Genomic DNA, 26,595 nt, shown 5'->3' with positions numbered 1-26,595 from the left:
TATGTTTAAAAATTTAACATGAAAAAATTTACCAAGACAAAGGCTTATTTCTCCTTCTCATATGCTCAGTGTGGATTGAAGAGAAGTTCTGCTATACAGTCATGCAAGGATCCAGCATGATGAAGACTCCACCATCTTGTAGCTTTGCTATTTAGGACACATAACGTCCAAGATCACTGAGATAGGAGACTCATGGGATGGTGCATAGAGTCTTAAAAATCTCAATTCAAAAGTGACGTGTGCCACTTACACTTAACCTTTTTTTGGCTAGAACTAGTCATATAGTTCTGCTTAAGGGCAAGGGACTGGAAAGTATACCCGTTCCTTCTTGTCCAAGAGAGAAAGGAGAAACAGGGGCATCTGGGTGGCTCATCGGTTGAGTGGCTGACTTCAGCTCAGGTCCTGATCTCAGGGTCCTGGGATCAAGCTCCATGTTGAGCTCCCTGCTCCACGGAGAGTCTGCTTCTCCCTCTCCTTCTGCCTCTGTCCCTGCTCATGCTCTCTCAAATAAATAAATAAAATCTTAAAAAAAATAGAAAGAAAGAAAGGAGAACCAGATATAGGTGAGCACTAGTAATCTCTTTCAAATTTTTTTCTGAACTAGGTAAGGGGGGGTGCGTTTATTATGATCCTTGGAGAGAGAGTGGATATTTGAGTATTTCAGTAGAGCAAATAGCATGTGTGCAAGCAAAGAATGGAGAGGGCATTGAAGGTAATCTTCAGAAAATTGTAAATAACCAGCTTTCATTTGTGACATGAGATAAGGAGGTAGAGGTAATGCAAGAAATTAAAATGGAAAAGTAGGCTCAGAAGTATTGCAGATGGTCTACATCGGTGAAAGCACAAAGAATGTGTATTCTGCTTTGGTTGAGTGTAGTGCTCTGTAAATATCAATAAGGCCAAGATAGTTGGTAGTGTTGCTTAGGTCGTCTTATATTTTTACAGGTTTTTGGTCTAGTAATCCTATAAATTGCTGAGCAATGGGTGTTAAAGTCCCCTACTACAGGCAGAAAATTGTCTACTTATCTCTTCAATTTGTCAATTTTTGATTCATATATAGTAAGGCTGTTTTTAGGTGCATACACATTTCAGGTTTTTAGGTTTTGTGAGGAATTAACTCTTTTATCATTATGAAATATTCCTCTTTATGTCTCATATATTTGTCTCAAATACTTTTGTTTAAGATTTTATTTATTTGAGAAAGTAAGAGGGAGAGGGAGAAGCAGACTCCCCGCTGAGCAGGGAGCCTGATATGGGGCTCAATCCCAGGACCCCGGGATCATGACCTGAGCTGAAGGCAGATGCCCAACCAACTAAGCCACCCCAGTGCCCCTGTCTTGAATACTTTTATCTGAATTAATATAGCCCCTTTAGCCTTCTTATGCATCCTGTTTGCATGCTATATAGCACATACAGTCTTTCTATATAGTATTTCCATCCATTTATTCAGCCTACCTGTGTCTTTGTATTTAAAAAATACCTCTTGTAGGCAGCATATAGTTGAGTCTTGCTTTATTATTCATTTTGAGTATCTCTACCTTTTAATTGGAGCATTTAGTCCATTAACATTTATGTAATTATTCATATGATTGGATTTAGGCCTTCTTATTCTATTATTTTTAGGTGAATTATTTATTTTCAACCATCACTTTTTTTTGCTTCCCCTATTTCTCTTTTTCTGACTTGCTTTGTATTACTTGAATTTTTTAGAATTCCATTTTATCTATTGGCATTTAGCTATATTTGGTCCATGCATTTAAAATATATTTTATGCATTTGAAATTACACATTTACAATCAGAATTATATAATCAAAGCACTATTTATGGTTATATGTACTATTAAGGTTATTATTAGAATATTAAATCTCCTTTCAATCTGTACAGTTTTAGAAATGTGGACAATTTATCGGGTGCCAGCAAAGAGAAACAGAAATGATAAAAGAGTTGGAACTAAAACCAAAGAAGAAAAACAAGCAAATGGCCTGAAGAAGAGAAAGCTCAGGGATAATGTTTGCCTTTAAATAGATGAAGCATTTTCTTGCGGTGACCAGCTGTTTTCATCTCTAACCCAAAGAGAAGAAAATAGCATTAATTGTAACAAGGTAGACTGCATGGGTGTCGAGGGAAGAATAAGTCTGTATTAAATCAGCAAAGGTGTCATGATGCTAAAGTCCTGGAGAATATTAAATAACATACTTATCTCAATATCTTTAAGAAAGCATTCTGTGTATCTTTGTGATCTATCTACCTGTCCTCCTTCCTACAGAGAGCCCATAATCAATTTGCCCTTGACTATTTGTAAAGAGGTATGGATGACCTACATGCAGAGGGAAGGATTAAGTTATATTGGGGATTTAAGTAAAATACTATAATTTTGGAACCAAATGCAAAAAGTAGTCTCAACTTGATATGCTTGAAGAAAAAAGTCTGAAATAAAATCATAATATTATTCAGGAATAGGGTCACAGATTTAGCAAATAGAATTATAGGATACCGAGTTAAATTTGAATTTCAGATATACAGTGGTTTTTAGTGTAAGCACATCCCATGAAACAACTGGGACACACTAATCCTAAAAGATGATTTGTTGTTGATTTGAAATTCAAATATAAGTGGGCAAAGTGTATTTTATCTGACAATGTTATTAAGAGATAAATAAATTTAAAAATCATAAGAAGATCTAATGTTTAAGATACATTTTCTATATCAGGACAAGGAATGCAATGTCTTGGTCATGTATTTCAGTCTTTCTCTGGACTAAGCAGATATATTTGTAACTTGGCCAGAGATATGGGAGAGATGTCTCTGATGCAGTTAGTAGCCCTATTAATATTTTTGCCTTTATTTAGCTTTCACTGGAACATCCACAACCATTTACTAAAAGAAACATGATTTGTAGAATACTTTCTATTAAGTTGTATGGATATAGATAAACTGCCTGAGCTCTCTCTCCCTTTTGTTTATGACATTTCAGACATTTATTCTGTAGAAGTCACTGAACATTGTACAGCCCGAAGTGTGGATATTGTGGTAGTCTCCAAAGATGACTGCCATCAGTTCTTTTCCCTCTGCTGCTCAAGAGGTGGAGAAGATGATTTCCTTCTCCTTGAATCTAGGCTGGTCTTAGTGACGTGTCAACCAAAAACACACATTGGAAATGACACTCACAGCTTCCATGCACATCTCTTGGAATGCTTGATTTGGGAACACTCTCTCTGAACACAGGTGCCATGCTGCAAGAAGCTCAAGTCACCCAGAGACATCATATTTGGTGACGTAACTCCCCCTCTTGGACTCCTAGCCTACAGCCAGCACCAACTGACAGACATTCAAGTGACTCATCCTGGACACTGACAAAGACTCTCTCCTTAAGTCAGGGTCTTCAGAGCCTTCTTCTAGACTAGGCTTCCATCGTGGCCCCATCCTTGCCAGACCTGCACAGCGCAGCTATAGCAAGAATCCTGCTAAGTCATTTTGGAGAAAACCCTTCCCCCTTTTGATTTCTGATCGCTTGTGATATCTAATCAAATTTCTCATCCCCTACTCTTTTTTTTTAAATTTATTTATTTGACACAGAGAGAGAGAGCACAAGCAGGGGGAGCGGCAGGCAGAAGGAGAGGGAGAAGGGGGTTCCCTGCCGAGCAAGGACCCTGGAATCACGACCTGAGCCAAAGGCAGATGCTTAACCGACTGAGCCTCCCAGGTGCCCCGTCTCATTCCCTACACTTAACATTTGACCACTCTGGTCTGTCCTCAGAAAAAACACTGTTTGGTCAGTTTAGCAAGAATTCCCCCTGATCTTGATGTCTATTCTTATTAATTCTCCATTCATCATCCCTGCTATTTGACTACAAATGCCTTGTTCTTGTTGTGTTTGGAATTGAGCCCAACTTGGGTGCCTGGGTGGCTCAGTTGGTTGAGTGACTGCCTTCGGCTCAGGTCATGATCCTGGAGTCCCGGGATCGAGTCCCGCATCGGGCTCCCTGCTCAGCGGGGAGTCTGCTTTTCCCTCTGACCCTCCCCCCCTCATGTGCGCTCTCTCGCTCTCTCAAATAAATAAATAAATAAAATCTTAAAAAAAAAAAAAAAAGGAATTGAGCCTAACTCTCCACTGACGTTTCCTTTCCCCTATTGCAACAGTTCCTTAGTTAAAATTGTTTATTTTTTTTTTTTTTACTTTAACTACTATCAGGCTCTGGTTTTAACAACTTTGTTAAACCTTCAGATGACTATAACCCCAGCTGACTGCAACACCCTCAGAGACCCAGAGTGGGAACATCCCAGTTGAGACAGTCAACATATAGAGCTGTGAAAAATAATAATAAATTGTTGCTTTAAGCTACTAAGTTTTGGGGTGGTTTGTTTGCAGTAGATAATTATAATATTCATCTGAGGACTTTTTAAAAGGAGCCAAATTCTCATTACAATGTACTTCAGTGGATAAACAGACACTGTATGTACCTTTCTGGTCAATATTAAATATAGTCTTTCAAAAATATAAAAGTGTTTTCCTAATTAGATAGCAAATAATATATAATATTGGGCAGTACTTAAGCTGAGTTAAAAATTAATGGAGCTAATACTACTTTACCTTTATCCCTCAAAAAATAGAGGAGCAGTCATTATTAATAACAGATTCTGTTTAGTATTTTCTTCTCCTTTGTAATTTCCATTAGCATGTTCAATATGTCACCTAATTTAAGCATCTTAATAAATGTATAATGCTGCTGTTATTATCCTTGTTTTACTAGAGGGAAGACTGAAGTCTAAAGCGGTTAAGTAATTTATTCAATATTTCACAGTCAGGATTTAAATCAATGTCTTCTCATTTTCAATTCCAGGCTCTTTTCCAGGAAACTCAGGCCAGACTGGAATAATAAAACAAAATCAAATCTGTAAGTGTCATCTTCGGTTTCTGAATTCTGAGGCCATTATTGTCCTGAGGAGTGAATATTGTTTTACTTTTGGGAAATTCACATCGGGAGAGACTTGTTGTTTCCAGAGGTAATCACACAATGAAAAAGTCACTTAGATTGAATTTCACTCTGGAAATAATAGTATTGTTTTTTTCAAGTTTCAGTTTTGAGTTTTATTTTAATGAGAACAAAATGTGCCTTTATGGAAGGAAATAGGAGATGCAGAGAGGGAAATGCCTTAATCCAGTTCTCAGGATAGAAAATGGCAGAGAAGGTACTAGAACCCTCATCTCTTGACTCCCACCCCAGAGGTTTTCCCACCTTGTTTGAAGCCTCGGATCGAGGTGTGTAATTTGCTAATACATGTGTGAGTTTTCAAGGAAAGCTCAGTTAAAAATGCTTCTAATATATGTTAAATCAAGACAATGCTTTGTAACCACAAAAGATAAAGGAAAGTGCTAAGGGAAGGTGCCACATTCAGCTAGATGCTGCTCCATGGCAAGCCTTCCTCCCAAGGCACCCTCAAAAATGTAGTGCACAACACCCCATTTGTCACTTCTTTTTTCATAGACAGGTCTTAACTAGACAGATAATCTAGAGCACTGCTGTCCAAGATGATGTTCCACATGAATAGAAATGCTTTCCAGTTAGCACTGTCCAACGGGGTAGAATTAGCCACACGTGGCTATTGAGTGCTTGAAATGTGGCTGATAAGACCGAGGAACTGAATTTCTAACTTTGTTGAATTTAATTAATTTCGATTTAAGTAGCCACAGGTAGCTAGTGGTTACCATATTGGACAGCACAAATTAGACTACAAGGGGACCTTGTCCATTTTTAGAAAAATGGGAAAAGCAGAAACAGCACTCTCTTCTCTCTGGGCTAGGGGATTTCTGCTGCATTGGGTCATGATGCTGATGGAAGCCCATGTCACTGGTTTTGAATCTCAAAACCATATTCAAATTTTCTTGCGTGCTTGTTTAAACTAATGTTTAATTCAATAGACTGGAAAGGAAAACCAGATTGTAGTGGTGCAGGGTTCCTTTAGAGCTGCTTTATTGTTTTCCCTCTGTGCCCACCTCTTTCCATCCAAAGAGCAAAGAAAATGAGTCAGGAGTAGGGTTGTCATAGAAAATACAGACTGCCCAGTTAAGTTTAAGATAAATATATATATATATATATATATATATTTTTTTTTTTTTTGTAGAGGTATGTCCCCCATGCAATATTTGGGACACATTATACTATAACATTATTTGTTATTTACCTGAAATTTAAATTTAAGGGGCATCTTCAATTTTTAGTTGCTACATCTGAAACAGGGAGAAGGATGCTAGCTAGGAGAGGGGCTCAAGATCAGTTTCTGGGCTTCTGATCCCAGAAACAGTGGAGAAAGGAGGAGAGACTATTAGTGTCAGGACGTCTGAGAGGCTCTAACCTCATGAGTAAGGCAGATAGAAACTGTGCACCAAACTACTCTAAGTAGAAGTGGTTTGTAAAAAGCTTCACTGATTCAGCTGGGTAGACTCATGCTCATGTCAATGAGATCTGGAAGCTCAAGAATTACCGCAGTATTCTTGGTCTCATGTAACCACCATCCAGGTCAAGAAGCAGAAAATAGCTCCCCAGCTTCTGCCCCTTTCCCCTCTCCTAATCACTACCCCTTGCTCCTCTTCAAAGATAATCACTATGCTGACTTCCTACATAGTAGATGAGTTGTTTTGGACTTTATGCAAATGAAATTTTGCACTCTGTATTCTGTGGTGTAAGTTTTTTCCTGGAAGGAGTTTCTGAGAGCCATTGGCAATCTCCCATCACCTAATCCAATTAGAGATGGAAATCATTCCCAGCTGGTCTTTACTCAGTGGACTGTGGACTTCTATTTATGGTTCTCACTTACTCCTGGTAATAGCCCTTGTGGTCCCAGCCACAGTCCTGGGTGTTTCTTTCAGGCCCCCACTCCTCAGTGGAACCTGAAATTCACTTTTGGTATGCCAGCCTGTGATTCTGTCCAGTGCTTTTATCATCATCACAGAACCTCTAGGTGCAAGCTCCCCCCTGTCTAGCTCACTTCTCTGAGTTTTCTTCTTGTCTTGGCCATGGGTGCCATAATTCTTTAGTGCTTTAGAAGCTGTTTAATATCTAATACCTTTAATGTATTATTATTATTTATTTATTTATTTTAGAGCAGGAGAAGGGGAGCCGGCCAAAAGGAGAGGGAAAGAGAATCTTAAGCAGGCTCCATGCTCAGCGCAGAGCCCAATGCGGGACTTGATCTCACAACCCTGAGATCATGACCTGAGCCGAAATCAAGAGTCAGCCACTTAACCGACTGAGCCACCCAGGTGCCCCAGAAGCTGTTTAATACCTTTAAGTAGATTTTTGTTGTTCAACTTTGCTAGTTTTCAGCAGGAAAACCAGTCTGGATTACCCAGTTTGTCATTTTGGGAAGTGGGTTCCTCAACATGTGAGATCTTAATGCATTCCGCTTACATGGACAGGACTAGAGACTCATTCAGCCTCAGATCTAGCTGTACTTCTGCCAGGGAAGGGCATATTTCTGGCCCTGAGGCAAGTTCTTTAGGGCCTAGAGGATGAGATGTGTTTCACTGGGACATGTACCAAGGAAGCAGCAGTGATTCTTGTGAGTGTTTGTGCGGTCTCCTCTGTTCCAAGTAGGAAAACAAAAACTCAATAATGTTCAAATATGCTATCATGATTTTCTTAAATCTTGTCCATAACTTGAGATCATGAGCTTTTATCTTTTCTCTGAAAAAAGGAGCAGACTATTATTGTGGGATCACACATTACAATCATGCTATCAAAAAAACCATTTGTTAATTTAACATTCATCTGAGTGATTAAATCCTCATAAATCAAGACCCCTTTCCCTCAAAATATATTCTTAGCTTTACAGCTAACATTGTAACCCAGCTAGCTAACACATATAGGGTTGTTGGTTGAATTTAAAAGGGATATGCTGCAGTTAAAATTACAGTTTCACACCCCCCATCATAACAGCAGAAATGAAAAATGTAATATTGAAGCACATATGAGATGAAGTGAAATATTCTTTATTTGTTGCCATATCTTGTGTTATGACTGTGGTTTTAATAACTTTCTGGATGAATCACGGAGAAGAGCAATGACATGTTTTCAGTCCAAATTTCCGAAAGTGTATTTTATTTCCTCCCCTCTGGACCTTAATTTTCTTCCTGGCCTTTGCCATAAGGAAAGATTGTCAATAATTTTTTGAACTTTCATAGTCAAAATGTGGGAAGAATATCTTACTGCCTATATGGTGTGTGGAAGCTTTGATATGACCCAGTAAATAATTTGTCAAATAACCTTTAGAATGTGATTTATTTTCCCTTGCACCTTCAATATAAAATTCCTGTGCTTTGAAGCAGTACCATGGAATGTTACAGTGATTTAAAGAATTTTACTAATTAAATCTTTACTTCATTGCTTTTTCGTATAATGAAGAGGACTTTAAAACCACTAGAATGTCCACTCCATCAGGGAGGGGGCTTTATCAATTTTCCTACATGCCTAGAAGTGGCTGATACAGTTACGGTTGTCAGTAAATACATGTTGAATGAGTAGAGCCATCCAACTGTGGATTATTAGAGACTACATGAATTTTAAAGGTCCTGGAAGCCAAACCCCTGTTCCATAGATAGGAAAACTGTCAAGGCATAGATCTCCAAGTGACACAGTCAAAGTCGGAGATAGCAGAATGATGGAGAAGCATCTAGACTCCCATACTTGATCTCATGATCCCTGCTGAGCACTATTAACCTCCTGGTCTCATGAGTTCAAAACCTAATACGGTCTTGAGGTTGAACCTGAGATAAGCTGCTCAGGTTCCACTCAAGAAAGGATTTGTTATAATAGAAGGCTACCTTCACTCATTAAGTCTTTTAAGGTCTATAAAGGACCACCTCAAATGAGGCACAGACTTCCAGGGATGTTTCTATTTGGTGGGGTATGTAAAGGCCTGGCCACTTCTGCTTGATGTGGGACAGCCTGGCAAGCCCTACTTGAGTTTGCCAACACTCTGAACCCAATTCACCTTCATCCTCTTCTCAATCCTGCTTCTTCTCCCTTCTTCCACTGGTGTTGATCCCTGATAAATTGCTTGCATCCCAAACTCTATCTCAGTGTCTGCTTCTGGAGAGCCCAAACTTTGATAGATCCCTACTCTGTTGACTCCATCGCCTCTAAAAAATATTTTAAAGTTGGTGTTTCTTTATACTGTCTTTCAGGACAACTTTCTCTCCAAATCTACTGGTCCCCAGCACCTCTGTGTTGTTACCCTGTGCCCTACCATCCTATGAACTTCATAATGAAGTTCAAACCCTGGCTCCCCTACCCACTAATTACAAGGGTTATGATCTTTCTATTATACCACCCTGTCCCAATAAAACTCATTTCTCTCAAATCCCATTCCTTTTAGACATTATTGATGATGGTTAAGGAGTTAATCAAATAAATTAACCTCCCCTATGTTAGCCTTCCTGAAATGTAATTTAAATGCAAGTCATTTAATTATAAACTCCGTAAATGTTGTTTCCATCTCTTTACCTCTCTTTCCCCCGATTCACACAACATTTATTGAGTAGCTGCTATTTTCCTGGTCTTTCACAGAAGTTACTTTCTTTAATTCTGTCAATAACTATATGATAGATACTACTACTGATATTTCTAGATATTATAAAACCCATTATACAGATGAGGCCACTGAGGCTCAGGAAGTGAAAAGACAAATTCAGGCTCAGACAGCTGGTAAGTGGTAGATAAGTTGACCCTCAGCTGGATCTTTTTTACTTTTCCATTCAGTTTTTCTAGAAGGCTGTAATGGGGAAACCAGTACTCAGACTGTCTATTGGATGAAGGCTCTCATAGGATCTGTGAATAAGGCAGAGACGTGTTTTGGCAAGATAGGTCATACTTTGGAGACTTGTGCCTGTAAGTTTGGGGGAGTTACATGACTTTTCTCATCTTCATTTCCTCAGTGGTAAAATGGGGCTTATAACGTCTCTGCCATACATTTGCCATGTGGGTTAGAGAAAATGGATTATCAAGAGACAGAGGATTATCGTTCCTTGCACAATGTCCAGCACATCAAAGTGAAAGATGGTCATAATTATTAGTAACAGTAGCCTCAGTCTTAAATTAGATGTAGATTGTAAGAGGTTTGTTACTGGTAGAAATAAGAGGTCCAGAAACTATACTTTAGGGCACTCTTCCTTTACTCTGCTTTTATCCGGACTGAAACATGATAACTGTGTTTTAGCAATGGGTTCCAAAGACCAAGTACACTTTTCGTTAAAACAACTCTACTTAAAAACCTGTAGTTAAATAAAATATAAAAAAACAAAAAACAACAAAACTGTAGTTAAGTGTTGAAATGGCACCAGCCCATGGACTGCAGCTTTTAGCTAATCCTCTTGGCACTTTATAACCAAATAATTACCCAGCTTTCACAGAAAGGTCAGGAAACGTCCCTATTTTCGCAAGTACATTTGAAGGGAATGGTGCTAACTTAACCTCAAAGAAATGCTGTGTCTGGAATAGCATCTCTGTTTAATAGAAATGATAAATATTACTCAAAATAGACTAACAAAATGCCTTTATTTTCCCTTTAAATATGTAGTATAAAATATTTATGAGCTTAATCATAACTTCAGTTTAGTGGCTGTTGTGTTCCTTAAAGAATATAACTAAATGTAAATAATAATATAAAATAAATGAGTAGTGAAAAATAATTTGGTTACTTTAGTTTTCAGGCTGTAAATGTTAAGTGGCAGGCACACCATTTCTTGAAACTGCTATTCTGATCATTCATAAATTTATGTAAATTCCATTAATTTGGCAAGAGTTGCCTGCATATCTTTATGATAAGATTACCATTACAATAGTAGATGAGCAATGTCTCATTCACATTGTATAACTAGATTTCTTTTTTTTTTAAAGACACTATTTATTTGAGAGAGAGTGGGGGAGAGAGAGAGAGCACGCACACACAAATAGGGGAGGGGGCAGGCAGATGGAGAGGGAGAAGCAGGCTCCCCATTGAGCAGGGAGCCTGATGCAGGACTCGATCCCAGGCCCCTGGGATCATGACCTGAGCAGAAGGCAGACGCTTAACCGACTGAGCCACCCAGGTGCCCAACATTGTCTAAGTAGATTTCAAAAAGGCGGTTGACAAACAAGAGATTTCATGGGGAGGAACAGAAATAACTGCAGGGTAGGTAGGGTCTCCTTAAGAAAGAGTCAGGTTTAGACAGCTAGCTGACTAACCAATATCAAATTCTCCGCTCTTTCTCAGTTATGTAATTAATTATTGGCACTGGTGATGATGCTGGTAACAATGTGTCCAGTTAAAAAAAAAACTATATCTGCAAGCCTCTTTGCAGATAGAAGTGATTAAACAAATAAATTCTGTTCAATGGAGTATAAGTGGAAGTTGTTGGGTGGGCACTGGGGAAAAAACTCCTTTAAGGGTGCTAACTTGGCTGGCATGTGCCTTTGTCCCTTACTCTTTTCCTTTCTCCCACCTGGAACAAGGACATGGATCCACGCCTTTATAACCACGAGAAGATAAACACAAGCAAAGATGGCTGGATTGAAAGAGAAAAAGAGCCTGGATCCCTGATTCCATCATGGAACTATTATAACAGCCCTGAGTGGCTTCTTCCAGATTGCTAGTCACATGAGAAAAAGACAACTTTTCCTATTTTAAAGTTTCTGGTTTCTGTAATCAGGCACTGAATATAATTCCTAAGTGGCAAGAAGGTATGCTTTGAAAAGAAAAAGCCTGGACATATCTTTTTTTCTTTTTCTTTTTCTTAAACTATAGAGAGTAAAATGAAATCAATTTTCTTGCCTGCCAGGGGAAAGTAGAATATATAGGGAAATCTTGAGAATTTGGGAAAAACTAGATTTTAGGTTATGAGATCCTTGAGAGCAAACACTGTCCTTTGAGTTGTTTTTCTAGTGCCCAACACAAAGTGAGGCACACTGACATTTAGGATGGCCAAGGATCCCTGGTTGCCCAGAACTGTCCCAATTTTAGCACTGGAAGTCCCTAAGTCCAGGTAACCCTTCCACCTCAGGCAAGATGGGATGGTTGGTCACCCTACTACAGGTACTCAGTTCATTTCATGGAATGAAGGAATGAAGCCAGAGGAGAGTCTATAGGTTGTGCTGCAGAACGATGTCCCCTCTCCCAGGGCTTCATTAATGACCTGGAGGAGGACGTTAATGGGATACAAGTCAAATTTGTATTAAAGAAAAACTTGGGAGAGAGAGAAGATAACTTTGGAATCCAAATCCCATAATATTTTTACACACTAGATGATGGACAAAATGTTGCTGGAGAATTGGAGCAGGTGTTTTATAGCAGCACCTGTGAACATTAGGGGATACATGGGTGAGGGGTGTTGGTTAGCTGAGAGCTCTGTTCTTCCAGCAATGGGATGTGGCTCCTCAAAGCGAAAACAATCCTAGCCCTTATAGACAGAAGCAACATGAGGTCCAGGCAAGAGAGGGGACCCTGCCGAGTCGCCAAGGTGATGGACCTTGGTGACCCATGCTAAGGAATGTGCTCTAAGTGCCATGTCAGCAGAGCAGACTTCTGTCCAGAGGACGCTGATCAGGATGGTTAGGGAAATGGACCCATGACATTTGAGAAGTTGTCAGAGAACTGCGGAAGGTTTAAAGTTACAAGAAAACTCTCGGAAGGAACAGACAGATGAATGAGATTCAAATTCATCAAGCGTTTCTCACTGGATAAGAGGTTAAAATTACTATGGACCTCGTTTTCTATGGCTACTCTAACAAATTCTGTGAAAGTTAGTGGCTTAGAGCTATGCACATTTATTAACCTACAGTGCTGGAGGTTGAAGTCTGACATGAATATCACTGGACTAAAGTCAGAGTGTCAGTGGGGCTGCATTCCTTCTGGTTGTTCTGGAGGAGAATCCATTTCATTGTCTTTTTTTTAGGTTCCAGAAGCTGCTCACATTCCTTGGTCATGGCCCCCTTCCCCCATCTTCACATTCAGTGCAGCAGCATTTCTCTGACCCTGCTTCCACCATCTTTCTCTGTGCATCCTCTTCTGCCTCCTTCCTCCTCTTTTAAGAACTTTTGTAGTTATACTGGGATCACCTAACAAACCCAGGTTAATCTTCATTATCTGCTGTTGAGGAACCTCAATTTCCCTTTGCTGATAACATATTAACACATCCCAGGAATTAGGAAGAGACTCTTTCTTTTGGGGGGGGTGATTATTCTGCCTACCACACGATGCCTGTTCCTTGCAGTTACAGATGCAGATTTACAACTAATTGGGTTAATTACAAATGTTGCGAGTGCCACAAGCTGCTTCAGGTGTAGAGTTCTCTACCACTATAGGCGTGGGAACCATAGACCTAATCACCAAGTGTGTTCTCGAATTGTGTTTCCAGTACAGTAGCCTCCTGCGGCATGTGGCTATTTAAATCTAAATTTCAATTAACGGGTTATTTCCTCAATTGCACTGGCCACTTTTAAGGACTCAGTAGTCCTGTGTGGTTAGTTCCTACTGAGTTGGGCAGTGCAGGTATAGAGCATTTCTATCATTATCGAAGGTCTGTTGTACAGCACTGTTCTCACTTTTCTACTCAAGGTGTGGTTCAGGGACCAGCACATCAGCATTACCTGGGATCTCTACCCACACTGAAGTTTTCAACGCACAGCCTACAGAATGCCCAAACATCAGATGAAATGCTGTGAAATTCTAGGCGGTCTTTCCCAGATTCTTTCTTTTGAAAATTCTTTTTCCTCTTATCATCTCAAAGTAAGTTGGTTATATGTCTTTTGATGGTTTTTTCATTTCTTTATTTGCTTTGTTGTGAGTGGAAAGTATGGTGTGTAGAGAACTGACTTTTTTTTTTTTTTTTTTTTAAGGAAGCTCCACTCTCAGCGTAGAGCTTAACACTGGGCTTGAACTCATGACCCTGAGATTAAGACCTGAGCTGAGATCAAGAGTCTATCACTTAGCCGACTGAGCCACCCAAGAGAGGACCAAATGAAAACATGTGAGGGATTATTCTCCATCAGTGATTATCCCTCTTATGTGTGTAAGGACACAGTGACTTAGAAATACTGACATACTCACCTAAGAAAACATGTCTGTTTCCCTTACTATTGTTGTGTAGTAAAAATATTCCAAACCATAGTTTAAACAACCATTTCATTTTGTTTATAATTTTGTGCAACAGGAATGCAGGAAGGTTGCAGTTCAGCAGTTCTCACTTGGGATCTTTCATGTTGTTGATGTTAGATATCAGCTGGGGTTGGAGTCACTGAAGGCTCCATGAAGCTGAACATCCTAGATGGTGCACTCATGGAGCAGGCAGTTGATGCTGGCTATGGGCTGGAAGCTCAGCTGGAGCTGTGGGTGGGAGCATCTGCATGTGATCTCCTCTGGATTTAGTCTGTTTAGAGGGATTTCTTACATAGTGGTGGATTCCTCACAAAGTAAGTGTCCCAAGAGAATCAAATGGAAGCTGCACAACATTTTCTGACCTAGCCTCAGAAGTTATACACAGTGACTACCACTACAGTCTATGTTTTACAAGGAGTCACTGAAGGCAATAGAGATTAACAGGAATGGGGACATCAACCTTGCTTCTTAATGGGACACATATCAAACAATTTTTTAAGTGTGTTTAAAACTACCACAATATCTAATATATGGAATCTGAGCCCAGGCATCCTGATTCCAGTGCTAGCACTCTTAACCAGCATACATATTATGTTTTACATTGTTTTAGAAAAAGCAAAGATAACTCTGCATTTTCTTTGGCCATTGTTATGAAAAAAGGTAAAATCATTCAGTCTTTTAAACTATGTACAAAAATGTTAGGATGTCCTTAGTCACCGGAGTGACTGAGCAAGTCACTGGAGTCAATCCTAGGGAACTTGCAAAGAAGATGCAGTGTTTCTGGCTTGTCTTCTTTGGTTGTGCATCTTCCCATACTCTGACTTCTTCAGAGTCACGTCCTCTCCAGTTTTGCAACTCTCCTTGCCACAGGTGGTCAGTAGCTCATTCCATGGAGCCTATTTCCTTTCTTGAGGGTTTCATTGAATACTCACCCTTCAATTATACAAATTGCAGCTGTCCTATATCCTGAGCATGCCTGTATTTTAACAAGGACTAACGGAAAGATTCTAAAAGTGAATTGCTGCTTACTTCGTGGGGGTGATCGTGGAGATATTTTGGAGTTAATTGTGTGACCTTGGGCAACTTTCTTAATTTCTTATTTCTCTCATCTATAAAATGAAAAAAACTGAAGTAGGGTGTCTTTCTTGACTCAAATATTATGATTTCCTGCAGGAACCACTTGTGTGAATAGAGATACTATAGTCTCTAAGGACATTCAAAGAGGTTCTAAAGTCCCTTAGGTCCTACCACGGCATCATGCCAACCTAAGCAGAGACGAAATGGCTCAAATGCAAGCAGCCACATGGGCATTTTTCTTTTTTAAAGATTTTATTTATTTGACAGAGACACAGAAAGAGAAGGACACAAGCAGGGGGAGTGGGAGAGGGAGAAGCAGGCTTCCCGCCAAGCAGGGAGCCCAATATGAGGCTCAATTACAGGACCCTGGGATCATGACCTGAGCCGAAGGCAGACACTTAACAACTGAGCCACCCAGGTGGCCCCACATGGGCATTTTTCATATGACTCATTTTTGATATTCAAGCTCTTAGTGAGTTTAGCTCAGGAACCTCTTCTCTGCCCAGTGAATGGTTACTTTGTGGTCCTAATAACTACTGCTATTTAGAAGAAGATTAGAGAAAAATTGCCCCATCAAATTGGATATCCATTTTCCTAATGTTCTATTTTAGATGAAATCTTATCTTCCATTATTTTAATTTGGGAGGGGAGGGGGTTGAGGTCTGGGTTTTCATTTATTAAGGGAAAAAGCACATTAGTAAATTTCCTTTCATTTTTATAAAATGGGTTTTGAGGCACATGACCATTTTTAAAGGACATCTATATCACAGAACTTAGCTTTCTCCATGGTATGTGTTATATATGCAGCCACGTACATGTTAGTGTTAGGATAAAGATGATCATAGTCACTATTTATTTAGCATTTCTGAAGACCAGATAATGAGCTATGTGTTTTTAAACATTTGAAAGGCAAATAGTAAGTAGCAGGGCCAGGCTTTGCACTCAGGCCTGTCTGACTCTACAGCCCAAAGATGTACAGAGAAATATCTTTTTCAAGTTGTCATTGGAGATAATATTACAGATTAGGATTTTGTTGTGGATTGCTTTGTGAATTATTTATATGTCAGAGGCACTGGCGACCAGGACATTTGTCAAAGAATTGATGACTCTTGCATCATCAAGAGTAATGAAATGTCTTCTCTTTGTTCTGTCTTTTAATCATTATTTTTTAATATGTGCTCAAGGTGTCTTGGTACTGTAGAATTCTGATGAAAGAATCCAGATCACTTGAGGATAGAAGGTATGATAAGAGCTGGTAACCTGAGCCTAATAATGGCTAATGAATTCATGCCAATCTCGGTGTCCTCTGTAAATAAGCCTAATTCTGGCATTCTGCAGAGAAGAAACAGTATTTTAGTGGGCAAGCTATGTCCCTTTGTCTTTCTGAGGCCGAGGACACCTGCCTCAGGCCTTTCTACAGCCAGGGTACCTGAAGGAATTCCATCCGCCAGTGCATTCCTGAGTTCTAGCCTGAGAGAGGAGCAGAGACTCCTCAATTCTCAGATCCCCAAACTTTCCTGGATTCCATTGCTTCCCTTGTTTGAGGCTAAGGACAGGTTGTGAGGTGGGGCCAGCTGGCAGAGCCCCTTCTCAACTCTTGCCAGCATCTAGCACTTTCCTTCTCAAGTCTGAAAGTGTATTTTGCTCTTCTTGGGCTGAGAGGAGTGTTGAGGAGGTAGGAATGAAAATAAAAAGCAGACTCAGCAAGTATTTCATTCAATATCATTCTACTACGTGCTCTATGTAACTAGCCTGAGGCTGTTGAACTGAGTCATCTCAAACACAGCACTTCTGTTCTCATATCTGGCAAACCCTTGCTGGGAAAGGTCATAGGGTTAAAATGGCATCCTGCCACAGCAACCAAATGTCTCTACTAGGAAGCTAGGTTACATGAGCAATGTATGTTTTCTACATAGTGAAATTATATATTATATATTTATTTTTATATATATATATAGTAATATTATATACCACTAAAATTCACATTGTAGAAGACCACTGAATGGCATGTGAGATGAATTTCAAGTCTTTAAAAAAATATGTTATATACAATAAAAATACAGATTAACATCCATCCTCTCAGTAATTATCTCTAGGTGGTGAGATTATGCATGGTTTTAATTTTATTCCTATTTTCACTTTTAGTATTTCTAAAATGTTCTCATGAATATGCATTATTTCTATAATTAAAAAAACAACAACAGAAAATAGCACTAAATGAGCTATGACATTTTCTGACTCCAAGGGGCTCATGACAAGGAGACATGATTTTCTCAGGACCCTGTGGGAGGTGGGCTCCATCCTGGCCAATTCAGGAATCCCTGGCCTCCTCTAGGCTCAAAGACAAGTAAACCTGAGGTCATTCATAACTGGAGTGTTCCCTGAACAATAGCTAGGGATGCGGAGTAGCTCTGAACAGTAAGGGAACCCCCAAGGCAATCTTGTGAGTATTAATAGTGGAGCAACTACTAACTGCATTACATTAGGTTTTATAATACCATCTGTCAGGATTTTCCAAATATAACAAGAATGAAGGCTTTGGAAGACATACTGGAAGTTTTTAAAGGAAACACCAAAGATAAATGGTAAGTGCAGAAATAAGATGATTCCAAATGGCATGGCCTCAGGAGGCTCTAGGACATACAACCAGAAATGGTAGCGAAAATGTGGAACCTGGAAGCCTATTATAGATATTAAGGAGGGCTCCCCCACCCCCATGCTGCCTTAAAGAGCAAACACAAATGCACGTCTAGCAGAGAGGCTTCCTCCAAATGTACACCCTTCCCTCCAAGTAAGTTCTTACTTTGCCACTTCCCTGCCCTTTCTTCTGATAATTAGACTTAGGCCTGGAATTTGTCTAAGGAAATACTGAAGTGATTTCTGACTCCATCTAGAAAAAGTTCTAAAGGTCATTCTTATGATCCTTTCTAAGAACATTAGAAATGTCATCTTGTGATGGACCAACGGTGTCACGCTACAAAGTCTTTCTCAGTAGCAACTAAGTCTGCTTTATGAGAATTTGTGGCTTCCTCTGTGACATCATAAGGATGTATATTAACACTATATTCTTAAATTGCCTTAGGAATCCATTTTGGAATTGTCTTTTAGAAAATCATCCAAAACCTCTTTATACATAATTACGTCATTAGGGTGAAACATCTTTTGGAATAATGAGGTTTGGTAGCCATGCATGTCACAAAACAAATTAGACCTTAGGATCACTAAATCAAAGTACAAAATTGTTCTTCACTACCAGCTTGGACAAGTCTTTAATCTCTATGTATTTCTGTTGTCTCATTTCTAAATGGGAAAAATAATTTCTGAACTTTTAGGGATGTTGTGTAATTAGATGCAAAATTTTATGAAACATTTAACAAATATCAAACCCTCTTTTCCATTCACTCTACAAAGTAATATTTCTCTGTATTTTTCCTAAAATCCCATTTTTTCAAACTTAATGGGAGTATATTATTGAGTTCTGTTCCTCCAAGATCTGGTGAAAAAATTACCCTGCTATGCATTTAATCTTCTTAATTACTTGGATTTTGACAAGATCCTCTATCAATCTTTATTCTTCTGGGTCATCATTATATTTTTATAGTTTATCTTTATGTAGGGATTCTTCCATTCTCAGTGATAAAGCCAGAGCCCTTTTAGGAGACAATGGAGTAGATTTTTCTACTATGACCATTCCCAAATATAGGTCTATCTCATATTTAAACATTTCTAAAGTTTTAACTGTAGTATATGAAAAACTTAAAATGAGGACTTGGAGTTCAGATTAAAATTCTGCTGGTGTTGTTAAGAATTTATCATCCCATCTTTTATTACCTTTAGCCATCTCTTGGGTGTCTACTTTATTTCCTGACTCTGCTAAGGATAAGATTTATTAAAATAACAGAGAGAGTATCCCTGTCCTTAAAGCTTATCATCACAGTAAGAAGGTGTATCATACACAACAAACACAATAGGAACATTTGTAAGATGCTGAAAAATGCCATTAATCATAGGATATCCATCATTCCTACCTCTGTACTGTCACCCAGTGGTGATAATCTTCTAGTCACAAGATGAAGGTAATGAAGAATACAAAATCTTTACAGATATATAAGCCTTAGAATTCTTAATAGGATAAGTTTTTCTCTTCATCATAACTTGCTTCATATTCCACTTCCAATTTAATAACTTCCCCTGCCAGTGGTGCCTGGGTGGCTCAGATGGTTGAGCATCTGAATCGGCTGGGGTCGTGATCTCAGGGTTGTGAGACAGAGCTGAGCCTAGGGCTTGCGCTCACTGCTGAGTCTCCTTGGGTTTCTCTCTCCTTCTCCCTCTGCCCTTCCCTCACATACATGCACTCCCTTTCCCTCCCTCTCTCTCTCTCTAAAGTAAATAAACAAATCTTTTAAAAAATAACTCCCCCTGCTCATTAGGTAATGACCCATATCCCATAAAAAGCGATAGAAGCCTTTGCCAGAAGGGAAGAAGGAAGCACTGGATTGGATTTGTTGATATAATCTGGGGATCCGTTATTTGTTGATATAATCAGGGTAGAGATCTGTTATTTTAGCCAATCAGATTAGAGAATCCTCCATCTGAATCAAGATGCCACTGACACGTTGGTGTCAATGATGCCTCTTGGCAGACCTCTGTCCCTCTCCATCACCTATCAATATACAAGACAAACACCTTAGATGCATAGTTCTGATCAAGCAAAGAGAAAATCAGAAATTCCATCTCTGCCTTTATGCTTATCATGCTTAAGACTACAACAATTTCTAATTTCAAACAGGAGGCAGGATTTCATCAAGAATATAGGGTGTTGGTATGAAAAAGTGCTCAACATCGCTCGGCATCAGGGAAAATCCAAATCAAAACCTCCATGAGATACCACCTCACACCAGTCAGAATGGCTAAAATTAACAAGTCAGGAAACGACAGATGTTGGCGGGGATGTGGAGAAAGGGGAACCCTCCTATACTGTTGGTGGGAATGCAAGCTGGCGCAGCCACTCTGGAAAACAGTATGGAGGTTCCTCAAAAAGTTGAAAATAGAGCTACCATATGACCCAGCAATTGCACTAATGGGTATTTACCCCAAAGATACAAATGTAGTGATCCGAAGGGGTATGTGCACCCCAATGTTTATAGCAGGAATGTCCACAATAGCCGAACTATGGAAAGAACCAAGATGCCCATCAACAGATGAATGGATAAAGAAGATGTGGTATATATATATACAATGGAATATTATGCAGCCATCAAAAAACCCGAAATCTTGCCATTTGCAACGACATGGATGGAACTGGAGGGTGTTATGCTGAGCGAAATAAGTCAATCAGAGAAAGACATGTATCATATGATCTCACTGAGATGAGGAATTCTTAATCTCAGGAAACAAACTGAGGTTGCTGGAGTGGTGGGGGGTGGGACAGATGGGGTGGCTGGGTGATAGACACTGGGGAGGGTATGTGCTATGGTGAGCGCTGTGAATTGTGCAAGACTGTTGAATCACAGACCTGTACCTCCGAAACAAATAATACATTATATGTTAAAAAAAAAAAGATAGTAGGAAGGGAAAAATGAAGGGAGGGAAATCGGAGGGGGAGAGGAACCATGAGAGACTATGGACTCTGAGAAATAAACTGAGGGTTCTAGAGGGGAGAGGAGTGGGGGGTGGGTTAGCCTGGTGATGGGTAGTAAAGAGGGCACGTATTGAATGGAGCACTGGGTGTTATACTCAAACAATGAATCGTGGAACACAACATCAAAAACTAATGATGTATGGTGATTAACATAACATAATAAATAAAATTTAAAAAAAATGTAGGGTTTTGGAAGTGTTTTAATCACCCTAAAATACTTCTTTGGGAACAAAAGGAGAGAAATTCAGGCTCAACCAAGAGTCTAGAGCGGAGGTGATATTGAGGGAGGTTTGAGATAGTCTCTGAATCCTTTTCCTCCCCAAAATTGAGTGCTCTCATTCCATTTCCTTGCAGCCTTCTCCAACCCAAAGTATGGTGCAGGTAACACTGCCTTGGGTGGAATGGACTGTCTATACTATGGGTGTTTAGAGAGAAGAGGCCTCAGGTGGGTTGGTTGAATTGAGGAAAGTTTCATGTAAGAGGTAGGATTTCAGACAATGAAAGATAGTGAAAGATTTCAAAAGGCACTAGAAATGAGCAAAACATTCTTCAGCCTAAATGAAAGAGAAATTGTAAACAACATGAAAATAACTTAACGCTTACAATTTCTCCTTCATTTAATTTTTCCATGAGGTTTGTTTACCCACATCCCCCAATCTGGAAGGACACAAAGATGATGAATGTATTAAACTGAGTTCTTAATTCCTAACTGCAGCCTCTTTATTTAGCTGAGAAAACAAACTTAAATTTATCTTAAGTGTCTAATGTACATGTCTCTTCCTTAAGCCACATAGATTGTGAAGTCACTACTTTGTGGAAAAAAATTCATATAATATATACTCTACCTGGTTACTTTTTAAATTAATCACTACATTCAAAGAATTGACACTAGAATCTCATGCTAAGAGTATAACTTAGAATAATGTGCTTTTTTTCCTCTCCACTGTAATCAGCTCCTGCTGGTTTATCTATTCCACAGAATTTATGGCCTGAATGTTTCAGTGTTGCTATGGTTATCCCAGCTTCTTCCCTTAGGTCTGTTAACAATGAATATTTTAAAGATCTTATACTCAATACTCTTACTGATGCTTTTTCTACTTCATGATATGAAGCTAGAATCAATATCTCTTTCCTTCCACTTCAGTTATTAATGAGAATGTAAGCTCTCACTGATTCAAAGACTGAAAGAAGTCTTATTGTGGGTAAGTCAGAATTTTAAGACAGACGGAGACAGGACCCTCAGGAACAAGTCCCTCTCATGTGACAGATGATGCCAACTTTTGGTTTTCCCCAACCACCTCTTGATGATAATCTGCCCTTAACCTTTTCACTGTGACCCTCTACTCTACTCTTCTACCTTTCATCAGCCTCAGGCTAGGAACTTGTGACTCTCATTCTCTCCACAGTCTCACCTTAAATAAAGAAAATATAAAACACACACTCATGTCTGACAGCAAGGACCCCAAGAGGAGAGAGCTCAGTCCATGGGAATGGATCACAGATTATGAGTTATCAAACATTATAGAAGGATAAGGAAAAAATTACATAAAATCCTTTCTCCTACTTGAGTCACACTGATTTTCTAAATCTAATCCTAGTGAGACAAATGCTCTGAATTACTGTTACAATAATCAGAGTTTAGGCTGATGGTGGTGGTGTAAAGAATAAACATTGGAAGCTGGGGCAGATGTTGAGGATCTATGACCTCTGGTGTGACATTGCAGTTTCAGTTTGCAAGGCTATACTTCACGCTATTTCCTCCTAGGTGCTCTGGGGCCTGGGACATTGGTGACCTTTGTGGTTTGAGAGGAAGTTCTCCCAAGGGCATAGATAAATGAGTCACAGAGGCGACAACCCTTGTTAACTTGCATTTGAGTTTTGCTTATAAAAATAGAACTACAAATGGATATTCTTTCCGACTGTTCATTACAAAATGTACAAACAAGTCCAGGTCTCTAATGGAAAGGTTTAACAGCTTTTTCGTGGGTAATAAAATGCTTTGGAACTTTCTTGAACTAACTTTAGCATTTCTCAAGGACTTTATTTGCACTGATTGCCCTTTCTAACAACCAAGCTGAGGTTGCTTTGACCAGTGACATGTCTTTTTTCCCATAGCATGTGACTTCCCTGAAGGCAGAAGCACTATCTTAGATTGGTGTCACCAGCACTTAGCAGAGTACCTGCCAAGGCATGAGCACTCAATAAATTCTTATTGAATTGAAAATGACCATTATACCCTCTTGGATGGCTTGAGAGACACAAAGGTGTGTAATCAGATTGCAGACCCTGAGAGAGGCTCCTGTGGTCCAGGGGTACAGTGTCAGTATGAAGTTGTTCTCCTACATCTTAATTCCTAGGACGAGGATTGCCAATTGATTAATTTATAAATTGGAAACGTTATTTTTTCTGGTCAATATTCATAGTGTCCATTTTTTCTTTTGTCATAATAGTAATTAGTCATGCATTAGAGCATTTAGGTTTATTATTTATAACCCATCTTGTTTCCCAAAGACATGGAATAACTTGTGGAAATATTTGTGCCATACCTGACTATTTTAAAGAAAGAATCATAAGTGGAAAAGTGGAAAGCACGTAGAGGAAGAAGCATCTTACCAAGGAATAAAATGAACAAAAACGAGAAGATTGTGTGGCCTGGTTTCTGACAATAGTTATTAGTGTTTCAGTGTAATTAGCAGCAGGGTTTAAGTGGGGTCATAGCACAAGTATAGGTTATGGAAGGAGGTGCAGTGCACAGAGTTCTTAGAAATGAAGCCTAAGAGATGGCATGGTTAATGCTGAAGAAATTAGTCTCAACTAGCAGAGAGATAGCAAGGAGTCATTGAAGGACTTTAAGTAAGAGAATGAGTGAGATAATCAGATTTTTGCTTTTAGAAAGATTCATCCCAGCAATAAAAAAAGGCACATTGGACAATAGAATATTACTCGGGCATCAGAAAGGATGAAATCTTACCATTTACATTGATGTGGATGGAACTGGAGGGTATTATGCTGAGCGTAATAAGTCAGTCACAGAAAGACAATTATCATATGGTTTCACTCATATGAGGAATATAAGAAACAGTGCAGAAGATCATAGGGGAAGGGAGGGAAAATTGAATAGGAAGAAATCAGAGAGGGAGACAACCCACGAGAGACTCTTAACTCTAGGAAACAAACTGAGGGTTGCTGATGGGGAGGTGGGTGGGGGGATGGGGTAATTGGGTGACGGGCATTAAGGAGTGCATGCGATGTGATGAGCACTGGGTGTTACATGCAACTGAAGAATTACTGAACTCTACATCTGAAACTAATGATGTTCTATATGTTGGCTAATTGAATTTAAATTTAAAAGAATTAAATAAAAAAGCATATTAGAAAGAGATAAAATTGGCTGCAGGAAGGCACCGAAACTGGAAATTTTTACATTAGTCCATATGGGGATAAACTAAGGAAGAACCACTAAGAGTAAAAAGAAGGGAATGGGTAGGGCATTTTAAGGAAAGGTGAATCAAAAGACCAGGCCACTAGTGTAGAATATGCCAGGGATGGGAAGGCATAGATGACCATGTGGTTTCCAGCTTTGAAGGTGGATGGTTGACCAAGATTAGGAATAAATATAGGAGAAAGAGCAAGACGCTTCTGAATATGTTGAGTTTCCTGAGGTGGGGGAGAAAGGAGAGTATAATCATTAAAAATATTTCAAGTCAATAGGAAAGAAAAAGGATCATATACTGTTTAATGTTGTGATGAGCCTTGATTCTCAGGGTGCATTTAGGGAAAAATTTCTATAAACTATCATCAACCAAGTGTCTTTAATGAACACATGCAGACTTGATCATACTCACCTACTCCTCAGAGCCAATAAAAGAGCAATAAATGCTATAAACATGATTATTACAGTTCCCCTATCTATATGAGGGGTTCTGGAGTGTCACATCAAACACACAGGGACACTGCAAGATGTTGTACATTTTCAAGGGTAACACAGCAATACCTGTCAAATGCTGTCAGACAACTGCCACCAAGTGTCTGGGCCTGAGTCTTTCATAAATAGAAGTGTTAAATATTACTTTTGATCTAGGGACACCATGAAAGAATTACTGAGACACTGAGGACATGGTGGACTAAAACAGTTTGGAAACCTCTGCATTATTATAATATTTTTGACAGGTTTCTCCTTGCACAACAATAAACTCTACTCTCTAAAGTCATAAATAGGCACACACATTCCAGAATTTGTCTCATTATTAGTTCTGATAGTTAAGACAGATTCTTCTACAAAAATATTTCTTACTTGAGTTTGAGCATCCAATAGTGACTTTACAACAGGATTTAAATTGGGTAATTTCTATGGAAATTCTCTGGAATTTTTTTTTGCAAATATTTCTTTACCTAGCGTGGAGTTTATGTCAGATGTTCTAAAGTTCTTACCAACCAGGTGACCCCACATTTGCCCAAACATGGAATGCATAAAAATGTTTACAAAATTCATGAATAAGATGTAAGAGGGGAAATTCTTTTCTTACTATACCAAGTTTATTTTTTTTTATAGATTGTATTTATTTGAGAGAGAGAGAGAGCACATGAGAAGGGGGAGGGTCAGAGGGAGAAGCAGACTCCCTGCTGAGCAGGGAGCCTGATGCGGGACTCGATCCTGGGACTCCGGGATCATGACCTGAGCCGAAGGCAGTCGCCCAACCAACTGAGCCACCCAGGCACCCTTACTGTACCAAGTTTAAAAATTTCCTTAGACAGAAAATCTACTGGTCAAGTTAAAATACATATTTTGTCACATCATTCCTCTTAACTCTTCATCATCAATACTAACAGCAAGGATTAAGATCTGCAGAAAATAATCATTTTCTATCAAGCCAAAAATATTCACCCTACCATGGACTATGACAATAGCCTGAAGCCTAGAGAAATAAACACAATGTCTTCCAAGTTTTTCCCCTGAATGTGCTTCCATTCACCATCACATTTTTCTTATTAGTACATGAAATAAAGCGTTTTCCATTAAATGGACACCACTATCCCCCCTCAAAAAAAGTTTTCTCAGATTTTAGTGTGCAAAAGAATCACCTAAGGAGCTTGCTAAAAATGTAGGTTCCCAAGATCTACTCCCAAGAGATTCTGATTCAAAAGATGTGGGGATGGTCCAAGAATCCATCTTCGAAATAAGACCCTTAGATGATTCTGAGGTGGATATTCCCTGGATCACACTTTGAGTAACTTTGCTCTAGAGGAATGGTCACCAGAAAATCAGAGATCCATTGTGTTGTTGCTTCAAGTTAATCCTCAAAATGTCTGGCAAGATACTAAGATTCAGAGTCTAGAGATAGTTTCTCCATGATTCTTTTTCAGGGAGACTCTGATCAAATTTTTAGTCACAGGCATTAAGTCTCCTTGTCACTTGCCAGATATTTAATGATTTTTACAAGTTCCCCTGTAAGAAGAAAAAAGATGGAAGTAACAGATTGTTAGTTAGGTATTGTTCTCAATTTAGTCACACTCAGAATGGAAGTTTTAATTTCAATGAATGGAATGCCAGTACTTCAAAGTTCCTGTGTGTAATCTTTATCCAAGAATTACGCAAGCTTGCTTTTAAAAATGTTGTTACTAGGTAACCAGGAGGGAGCTGCCTAAAGAATCCTTATCAAAAGAGCCAATGGCATTGTGATTGGGCCACCTCACTGCCAATTATTTCTGCTGGAGTTGGGATGGAAGCTATTAAAGGGGCCACACT

The sequence above is a fragment of the Callorhinus ursinus genome, unplaced genomic scaffold (assembly GCF_003265705.2).
Source record: "Callorhinus ursinus isolate GAN/ISIS: 27379988/994484 unplaced genomic scaffold, GSC_fseal_2.0 scaffold2, whole genome shotgun sequence".
NCBI classification, from domain to species: Eukaryota; Metazoa; Chordata; class Mammalia; order Carnivora; family Otariidae; genus Callorhinus; species Callorhinus ursinus.
Note: the sequence above shows the minus strand (reverse complement) of the source record.